The sequence below is a fragment of the Nematolebias whitei genome, chromosome 2, assembly GCF_014905685.2.
Source record: "Nematolebias whitei isolate Nwh7 chromosome 2, NemWhi1, whole genome shotgun sequence".
NCBI lineage: Eukaryota > Metazoa > Chordata > Actinopteri > Cyprinodontiformes > Rivulidae > Nematolebias > Nematolebias whitei.
In genome coordinates, this window is record NC_056499.1 from 43227935 (window position 1) to 43239161 (window position 11227).

Consider the following 11227-nt stretch of genomic DNA (forward strand, 5'->3'; position numbering starts at 1 on the left):
TTACAAACTTCCAAAGAACAGGTTCACCTATGACCGAAACCCTAAATCCAAAGCTTTTATGGAGGAAGGGGATTACTACTATCATGCAGCCATCTTTGGAGGCACATGTCAAGGTGTGAAAGCTTTGGCTGATTTCTGCTATCTGAACATCATGGACGATAAGCTGAATGACGTGGAAGCTTTGTGGCATGATGAAAGCCATCTTAACAAGTACTTTTGGCTTCATAAACCCACAAAGTTGCTCTCCCCTGAGTACTGCTGGGATGAACTTATACCTGATACAAGTGACATACTCATCAAGCGCCTTCTATGGGCACCGAAACAATATGAGAAACTTCGAACAAGATAGACTCTTGGAAAACAAGAGTAAAAAATGTAAAGTGTGTCAGATTGTTTACCATAATTAGGTCTTAAGTGAAGTATCTGTAAGAGCTGGAGAAGGTGGAGGTCCAAGCTTTTATTGGTGATACTGCAGCATAGTTGAAGGTGGCATTCAGGGTTGTGTCAAAATGTTTTCATTACCGTATCACATGTCAAACATGATAGCAGTGGACAATATTGTACAAATGCATTCTCAGACCAAAGTAAATTTGTGATCAGCTATTTCATATCATATCAGAAAAACTACGAAACAGTCAAACTAAGCTCTCTCCAACTGGACAGATATCAGTTTGTGAGCATATAACAAGCTTCATTTTATTGACTTCCTGTCTTCTACAGGATTGTATTTAAATTTGTATTGTTACTTTTAAGGCTCTTATTGGTCAGGTTCCATCTCATTTTGAATATGTTTTGTAATGATATGCTTCATCTAGAGCAGCGATGTCAACAACCAGATGATTTTAAAGAATTTTAAAGAACTTAAACGTAAAGGACGTTGTTTTTGCAGGTTCAGCTCCTGTTTTATGGAATAATTTATTGTATGTCTGCACGTAAAATCTAGTTCTTTAGGTCCCGCATTTTCTCATTGCCATTCCACTCAAGAACAACTTGACAACTTGTTTTGTAATCTTTAATTTTATGCTGTTTTGTTAAATAAGTTTACTGTTTGGTTTTACACCTTATCATCAAATGAGATATTTATTATTATTATTATTATTAAAATTTTTTTTTTTTGGCAGTTTTTGGTGGGCAGAATTGTGGCACAGTATAGCCGTTGGTACTTTTTAAAATGCATTAATTGACTTTACCCTCAACCTTTTAAAAGTAACTAAAATCCTTCTAGTTTTATTTATTTGTATTTTTTCTATAATAACACCTGTTCCAGCCACAATCAGCCTCCAAATCTATATATATATATATATATATATATATATATATATATATATATATATATATATAGAGAGAGAGAGAGAGAGAGAGAGAGAGAGAGAGAGAGAGAGAGAGAGAGTTCATGTGATTGACCATATCACAGACAACTGAGCAAATTTATATGAAGAAAACACCAGTTGGACAAATGCTTATCATATTTTATGGTTCTATAAAGGGTGGATTAAAGACTCAGGGTAAAAGCAAAGATGCGCACAAAAGTCCGACCACTAAAAATAAGGTATATTAAACTTCAGGGTGAATGAATTATTTGAACCATCAAAGCTGCTGATTCTGAGAAAAAGATAAAGAGTTCAGGGTAACATCATGACTTTTGTCATCCATTACTAAGTTAATGGGAATTTTCATGTTTGTTCAGTGTGCTAAATATTCCTGTATCCAAATATTACTGACGTTGCAATGCAGCAAAATCAAATACTTATCTAATTGCACTGTAATTAACTGTAAATAAATGTTTTTGTCATTGACTTGTCTTTCATCTGTTTTTTTTTCCTTCATGTTGACCTCAAACTCATTGATCAGTAAATAATTTTATTTCCTAATATTTCCTGTTACGCTCTGGTTTAAATAATTATTTTATTAAAGTTATATGTTTCTTTGATTGATTGGCATTTTGTGTTCCTTTATTATTATTATTATTATTATTATTATTATTATTATTGTTGTTGTTGTTGTTGTTGTTGTTGTTGTTACCCTAATAAATGCAGTACTAGATATTCCTTGTTCTGTCTCAAGTTGTTAAGCTTTTTATTTTCATTATTGTAGGGGGTTGTGTTTTTTGTCCCATGGTGTCTCGCTCCATCTGGTGTTGTGTTTATGCCTTGCTTTCTCCTCATCCTCTGTTTTTATCTTTATAGGGGTTGTGTTTTCCTAGAATCTATCTCCATCTGGTGTTGTGTGTCTGCCCTGCTCCCTTGTGTCTGATTTGTTCTATTTTCCACACCTGTGTAAGCTTGCATGTGTTATGTATTAGTCCTCTTCAGTGTGTGCATTTAAGCCTGTGTTTGACTTTACCCTTGTCCTGGCTTTGTCTTCTGTCCACAGGTGATGACCTGTCTGTTCCCTGAGTACTCACTGTTGTCTCATGTAAGTTTTGCTGCATTGTCAGCTCTGCTGCTTTTGAAAAATAAACCTTTTATGTTCATTAGTGATGGCAAGATTAAGCTTCATGAAGTATTGAGGCTTTTCATCACAGCTCGACTCATGATCCCACGCGCCTTGGTGCTTCATTTGCTCTACTGTGCCATCAAGTGGACTATAAATGTAAAACAGGTAGATGGATTACAATAGCATAACTGGTTTGTTAAGCTTTAAGTTGAATAAACAAAAAAATCATGTTTGTGAGGACCTCAAAGTCTAAATTGGATCTACAAATGATCTTAATATGTCTTTATGATGATGGTGATGATGGATTTTTTTGTCTGCCCCTTATATTTAGAATCTCGCGCATACAGACGAGCCAGTTCCTGAATCAGTCATGTGGTATGGCCCGCTAGCGAGGCCTCGAACGTCACTACATGTGTCATCAATACACGCCTCGATACATGCTCCACATAAATCCTCCTGGATTACTCAACACATGCTTCGAAGTCTCGACACAGAAGGACGCATCGCTAATATTCATCCTGAGTCCTTGCCTGCCTGCACCATTGGGTTCATCAGCACCAGCCTGTTGTGACAGTTATTTGTTTGGTAGATCAGTTGGTAGAGCTGTTGTCTCTCAGCAAGAAGGTCACCAGATCAAATCCCGGTTCGGGACCGTTCTGGATGTAGTTTGCATGTTCTCTCTGTGCATGCATGGGTTTTCTCCGGGTACTCCGGTTTCCTCCCACCCACCAAAAATATGCATGTTAGGCTGATTGGTAATTCTAAATTGTCCCTAGGTGTGAGTGAGAGAGTGAATGGTTGTTTGTCTCTATAGTCCCTGTGATGGACTGGAGACCTGTCCAGGGTGTCCCCCGCCTCTCACACAATGACTGCTGGATATGGGCACCAGTGACTCCCATGACCCAAAAAGGAAGAAGCAGGTAAAAGATAAAGGATGGATTTGTTTGTTTTCCTGGGAGACTTTTTTTAATTTTGGATTTCCATTTTTTTTTTTTAAATTTTAATTTGGATTTCTGATTTTTAAGAGTTATTTAATATTTATGTTTTCATCTTTAATAGCTTCTACCTTTGACAGTAGTTTTGTGTCCGCCATATTTCCTAATATGACATAATTTGAATATCTTCTGAAAATCCTAATTTTTCTAACACTTTTTTTATACCACTAACTTGAGGCAACTTATGACATCCAACAGCTGAAGGAATGTAACATTTTTTTTCAAAATTTGTTTCATCACAAATATTTCTATTAAGACTCCCAACTGTTGAAACTTTATGGGAACACTTGTTTAACAACTGGCTGGTTCTGTCTGTACTATTTTGGCATCAGTGTGCTGTTTTGGCACTGCCAACTAAATAATTTAGTCATCTAATTTCATTCACATGCACACCATCCAACATGAACAAACACACGTATTAGTCAGCTGCTCTATGAGCCTGAACATGTCTGACCGATGCATCTACATACCAGTATACCACCACCATGTGGCACTTGAACATCCAGCTGAACATCAGCACGCGGCTATGAGGTTAACACTAATGTGCTATAACTAAATACAAATAAAATATTAAAAATTCATCATAATTTTTATGATTTGTCTAAACTTTCTAGGAATTGCATGTTGTGACAAACAAAGATATTTCTTGTGTTCAGATCTGTAAAACTAACCTTTTACAAATCCTTAATGACACAAAACAAAGCCTATTTTTGAAGACTTCCTACCCTAAATAGAAAAGACAAGGAAAAAAAAAAATCTGTAATGTAGTGTCGTTTTGTCAAGGACCACTTGAGGGTGCTAAGGTCTTTGATTCAAAACTATTTTTTACAACAAGCTCCACATAAATCTAAAGGTGTCCAGTAGAGAATTAAGACGATTATCTTCTGGGTCAGCTCAAGTAGCAAAAGACAAACAGCTTAGCTCACAAGTAACTGGTAACCAACACCCATATCACTCAGCTCATATGCATTTCTTATTATTTTCTATAAAATCAGTTGTTTAAAAATCAGTAAATTTTACAGAATCAATAATCCCTTAAAACTGGTGCATACTGGACTTTTTAAATTATTATATGAAAAATACTCTTACTGATTAACGTCTACTTTACTGGCTATATGTGTTTACTGAAAGACTTTCTAAATAAAACGTTAATTTAAAAAATGGCCAAAACTACTTTGTAGCAAAGAAAAAAGGAAACAATCACAAAATAAAGAGATTTTTAGGTATAAATTATTAGAAAATAAATTTAAAAAGCTGAAACACGGCTGCAAAGAGCTTTGAAAACAAACTAAATTTCCCAAAAGCAGTTTCATAAACTATCAAGTCGTATGAACAGGAATGCACAAAAGTGTTGCACTTTAATACCATATTTATGTTGGTAATATTTAGATTTGTTTAGTTTGCATTTCTACAATATTAAACCTTGATTAGAAGGACCAAAACAACCATTTTATTTTTATTTGTTCACAGAAACTATGATCAAATCAAAAGTAAATGCAGGAGTCAAATGAAAATACAGAAATCACAAATGTGTAAAAGATGCTTATGGAGATGTTTCCACTCTCAAGATGAGCTGAGTGAGTTATCACAGCCTAATAGTGTGTGCCTCTATATGCTGGAATAAAAAATATAGCAGGGCCAGGGCATGTACTAAAAACAAGTCCATGGATAGAGTCTCCAACAGTAGCAAATAAACAGTCAGCTGAATTCCTATGTGGTGTCTATAAATATAAATGTACAGTATCTGTGTCAGGAAGACAAATGTGGACTTCCTGAACACAGGTGGCATTTTTAAATAAAGTTGTTGTTTTTTTGTTTTGTTTTTTGCTGTTTTTCTATATCTTATTGTTGAACTCAACACAGAAATTGGGGCTTTGTGCATGAAGAGGACATGGCAGATGTTAGAATCTGCTGGTTTCAAGGGAGGTGACGGAAGAGGAGCCACAACTACAATGAAGTGTTTGTGTTTTTATTCATTATGGCTCAACAACCTATTCATAATGCATAACAAAGTAAGTGTTAAAGTGTGTTTGCGCATTTTGGCTTAACAACCTATTCATAATGCATATCAACCTATTTAAAAATGGTCAACAATGTTGGTATACTTAAAGAAGCATCATCCACAAAGAAATGTGAGGCCAAAGTCAGGGAGATTTCCACAACCTTTTCAACAACTGTGTGTGTGGGTTTAGTTGAGCTAAACCAAAATGAAGGGAAGAGACTTTTTCCTGCCCCTCCCTTGAAAAAAATCCAAGATTAGGAAGATTTAACACTGTCGGACTTTATGTTAAGAGTTTTAACTGCAAAAGAAGTTCTCTGCAAATGCTGTATCTCAGAAAGGAGGCCCATGTTCTAATGAAAGTCATCAAGCCAAAACACTGGCATTCTTCGAGGTGATCCATTCCAGGTGCTACTGACCACATGACTGTCAAATTTACTTCCCCCTAAGACACAATGGTACATGCTCTATTCAAACTCTGCTCAACTGCCTGGCTGACATCAGGGACTGGGTGGCTTTAAATTTCTTGAGTTTCAATGAAAAGAAGTCTGAAGTCATGTTGTTCCCTCCCAACAACACAATCACAAACCACTGTATCGACCTCTCCGCTCTAACCCTGTCAGAAAAACAAAGAGTCACTAATCTGGGTGTGATAATGGACCCTTCCCTGAAGCTTAACAATCATGTAAACATGATTACATGATTACAAGTAGTCAATTACATGCCAGGGAGACAGAAAAGTTGGTGAAGAATTTATCTGACAGACAGCTCACCCAGCCAGAGACAGAGATTCTTGCCAGGGGACTGAACTTTGCGGTTGCACCAAGTAGAATTCCTCTGGTGGAGATGATCACAGCTACTGAGTCAGCCATCCGCAACAACAAAATTAAAGAGGCTGAAGCAGAACAGCTCAGAGTCAAAGTTTCAGCCTGCCTCAGCAATGCCAAACCACCACCTTCCAATATCAGTAGAGAGGAGAGGGGTGCACTCACCACTCTTAGCAAGGACAAAAACGTCATCATTCTCCCAGCAGACAAAGGAAGGTGCACAGTGATTTTGAACCAGAAAGACTATCATGAGAAAGTTATGACACTCCTTAGTGACTTAAACACTTATGAACCTCTATAAAGAGATCCAGGAAGTGGTTACAAGAAAAAGTTAATAGATTGCCTGAAAATTTTGAAGCAGGAAAAGACTATTGACCGTTTTCTGTACCACATACTGTACCCAGGGGAGGCCACACCTAGTCTGTATGGATTACCTAAAATCCACAAACAAGGTGTACCTTTAAGACCAATTGTTAGTATGATTAACTCTGTCACTTACAATGTTTCCAAATATCTGGCGTCTGTACTCATCCCTTTAGTTGGCAGCTCAGAACACCACATACAGAACACCATGGACTTTGTGGACAAGGTGAGGGATGTCATCATGGAGACTGATGAAACAATGGTCTCTTTTGATGTCACATCACTCTTTACGTGCATTCCTGTTGATGATGCAGTAGAGGTGGTCAGTTTAAAATTAAAATCAGACACCACTCTGAGCAGCAGGACCACACTTTCTACAGAACAACTGTGTCAACTCTTTAAACTGTGCCTGCAGTCAACCTACTTCCCCTATGGGGAGCAATATTATAGGCAGAAACATGGGTGTGCTATGGGGTCTCCAGTTTCTCCTATTGTTGCCAACCTGTACATGGAGGAGGTAGAAAAGAGAGCCTTGACGTCCTTTTCAGGGACACCACCAAGTCAGTGGTTCAGGTATGTTGATGACACCTGGGTTAAAATCAAATCTCAGGAAGTCCAACATTTTACTGACCACATCAACTCTGTGGATAAATACATCAAGTTCACACGAGAAGATGTAAAAAATGGCAGGTTGGCTTTCTTGGACTGTGAGGTCTCAGTCTCTGATAGAGGACATTTGCAAACAGGTGTACCGCAAACCCACCCACACAGGCCAGTATTTGCAGTTTGACTCCCATAACCCTTTGGAGCACAAGTTAGGAGTCATCAGGACTCTGTATCACAGAGCAGACAGCATCCCCACTAGCTCAGGAGCCAGGCAGAAGGAGAAATCCCACACAAGACAGGCTCTAGAGCAATGTGGATATCCTAACTGGGCCTTCCTGAAAGCAGAGAAGAAACCCAAACAGGACTCCAGTCAGCCAACAGGTGAAAAGGAGGAACCCAGACCCAGACCAGTGGTCATTCCATGTGTTGAGGGAGTATCAGAGAAACTGAGACGTTTATTTTCTAAACATAACGTCCCAGTGGCTTTTAAACCCCAAAATACATTACGGCAAAGATTGGTTCATCCCAAAGATCCAGTCCCCCGGCACAAACAGAGCAATGTTGTGTATGCTGTTCAGTGTCAGGAGGGCTGTGATCAGTCTTACATCGGGGAAACAAAACAGCCACTGGTCAAAAGGATGGCCCAGCACAGAAGATCAACATAATCAGGCCAGGACTCTGCGGTCTACACTCATCTCCAGGGATGAAGATGTTCACATCCTGGACAGAGAGGAACGATGGTTTGAGAGAGGAGTAAAGGAGGCCATCTTTGTGAAAAGAAATCGTCCATCGTTAACAGGGGTGGAGGCCTCCGGGTTCAACTGTCCCCCTCTTACAATGCTGTGATTGCTAGTATCACTCAGCCCTCTGTGAACAGTAAACAGCCATCAGTGTGCTAATGATCCATTGTTAGGCTAATGGTCCTTCTTGAGCATGTGATCAGCTGGTTTTGGTTGTCAGCAGCAAAACTGGTTGATCCACTCTGAGACGGTGCTATTTAAGAGACTGAGCTGAATACAGCACCTCAGACTGAAGAAGTCTCTCGGATGAGAGACGAATGTTTCTACTTTTTTTTTTTTTTGTTGATTTGCTTTGTTTTGTTTTTTTTGAATGTCCAGAGGAGCAGATTTAACTTTTTTAGACTTTCAGCTCTATTTCCATTTTGTGGAGGTTGGACAAGAATGTACTTCTAACAGCTAAAATTACTGAACTAGATACAGCATTGACATCCTCAACATCCCCACAGTACTGGCACTGTGGGTATTATGGGTTTTTTACATTTATTATCTCTGTTGCAGCTCCTGAGTAGCAGGGTGGCGCCAGTTACTCCAGCTGCCTTCCATCTCCTAATGAAGGATTTCAATACTTGGGGCTATTTGGACCTATCAGTCTTTGCTGGAACATTGTCCATTTAATGGTGCTGTGTCTGGCTCTAGTGTATCATAGCCTCCTTGTGGTTACACTAACTTTTGCTCTTTGTGTGCTCCTCGTAGTTCCTGTTACCAGTTCCTTGCCTGCTTAATCTGCCTTGTGTCTATTCCTGCCCTGTGAGTCTGAGTCCTCCTTGGATCAACCTCCTGGAATTGCCATCTACTAACAAACCCCATAATCAACATCCAAACAACTCTTCAAACAGCCTTAAGGACCATTGTGCCACTCTCCTGTACTCATCTCCTCTTACCCGATCTGGTCCTGCTCCGGTATCCTCGTTCATGTAGGATTCATAGTTTTCTCTGCCTAATCACTTTCCCCACAGCTGACAGTCATTCCAATCATCCACCCTGCCACACCTGCACCTGATTCTATTGAATGATCCTTCACTATTTAAACTTCTGTTCATCCTATTGTAGTGAACTTGACCTGATGTCAAAACTAAGCCTAAGGTCAAAACCCTTGACCTTAAGAACCTTGTGGGACGGAAGCTGTCGTTTCATTGATTTGAATCCAGAAATGCAGGTTCACCCATCCTGAGACTTTCTTTCTTGAAAATCAAGTGAAAGAACACTCTCTTTTTTATTATCATTACTATTTTACAAATGTTGATAACCAAAGTGTTTTAGTTCAAACCATTTTAGATGTTGCAGTGAACTAATCAATTTTATTAACTGTAAAACAGTAACAATGATTTTTTAGTTGCTTATGCAAAGTAGAATTCATGTTAAGGCCTGTTACAGAGTAATCATGCATTTTCTGATTTCTGTCTTTGAATGAGCAAGTGTGCGTTTTCCAAGGTCAGGAGTCAAAGCAGACATGTGTTGGAACAACTGTCTTGTTTTACATCCTCTCAGACGTCAACAGAGAAGTTGGCACCTGTTTCTCCAACCTCGCCAAAACAAAACTCTCTCTGTCTCTGAGAACAGTTTTAATCTGTTCCATAACAATTCTTGCTGTTTTCTGACTTCTAGTAACCTCTTACGTCACAAACCACACCCCTGTCTGGTCGACATTGACCAATCAGGAACTCTCAAATATACCGGAAATAGAGCTCTTTAAAATGCCGGTACTTCCTAGTTCTCTGAGGGCGGAGAAGTTCTGTGATGATCGCAGTTCTGAGATGTTCGCAGTTCTGTGAAGTCGTTGTTCTGTGAGTTGCCGTTGGAGTCGGCTGGAGAGTTTGCAGCTCCGGTCGTTTGGGAGAACAGAAGTCCAGCCATGATAAGGCTCTTCCGAGTTTGGATTATAACATCTTCCACCTCTGAGTGGAACTTCTGAAGGACTCCACTCATGTGAAGTCCACTTGCTGAGGTGAGCTTGTGTCAGACGGGATATCGTCACTACTTCGGACGGGTCACAGCCATCCTATGGAGACGCTGGACAAGTAGCGTTAACTGGAACTCCGTATCTGCTGATTCATCTTCAGAGAGGTAACGAGTCAAGTTTACTACCGAGCGTACCGAGGAAAAGCTGGGTTCGAATGGAGAGTGTCGGTTCTGGTCAACACTCCCCCTCACACACCATCTTTTACTCCCTTTAAACTTCACTTTCCATATTTAAATTCTTCTATCAAGTAGAAATCCTTCCAGATAATTTAGAAATGTCTGTGTAAAGTGCTCATCCACCGCCGTGTGGATAATTGATCATAATTGTACAGCCCGCTGATTAATTATGTTGTTATTCTCATATTTTGCCAAATTAATGTAAATGTTTGATGTTAAACTTTGATTCTGTAAATAAATGGCCACATTCATTTTGATGGGTCAAAGATGAATAACGTCTCACGTTACATTTCATTAAATTCAACGCACGTTTATATTCAGTCCAGAAAAATGAAGAATCCGTTTTAATTGATGAATATATCTCAGCATCTGTTCATCTACACTATGCTTAGATGCCTTTGGAAATCTAAGTGACAGCCAGAAACTGATTCCTTGTGAAATTGCGACTAACCATTTGATATTCTCCTGTATTTTCAAGTCTTTCTCCACCATGTCTCTTTGACCACCTCCTCACTCCTTGTGACCTTGCCCATACATCTTCCTATTCCCACAAATAAGACCTAGCCTGGACCAACACCGAACACCACAAACCTATTACCCTCTCCAACATTACTCACCTTTCTGGATCACACTAATATTTTGATGGACAGCCTTTAGCTTTGATTACGGCATGCATTCACTGTGGCATTGTTTCAATAAGCTTCTGCATTTTCACAAGATCTATTTCCATCCAGTGTTGCATTAATTTTTCACCAAGATCTTGCATTGATGACGAGGCACTAGGCATGATGGGTGTATTACTTCACCTGCCTCTCTTCTTACCTTGATGAGCCCTTCACTCTGGAACAGGGTAAATCTGGACTCATCAGACCACATGATCTTCTTCCATTGCTCCAGAGTCCAATATTTATGCTCCTTAGCAAATTGAAGCCTTTTTTCCAGTTACCCTCACTGATTTGTGGTTTTCTTAAGGATCCACAGCTGTTCAGTCCCAAGCACTTGAGTTCCCTTCACATTTTGTGTGTGTGTGTGTGTGTGTGTGTGTGTGTGTGTGTGTGTGTGTGT

At 39.2% G+C, this 11227-nt stretch overlaps 1 pseudogene; it reads left to right on the forward strand.

Moving 5' to 3' along the window:
* The window catches only part of LOC119426959, a 60411-nt pseudogene extending 59756 nt beyond the window's left edge, over nt 1-655 (forward strand).
* The last annotated feature ends 10572 nt before the right edge of the window (nt 656-11227 follow it).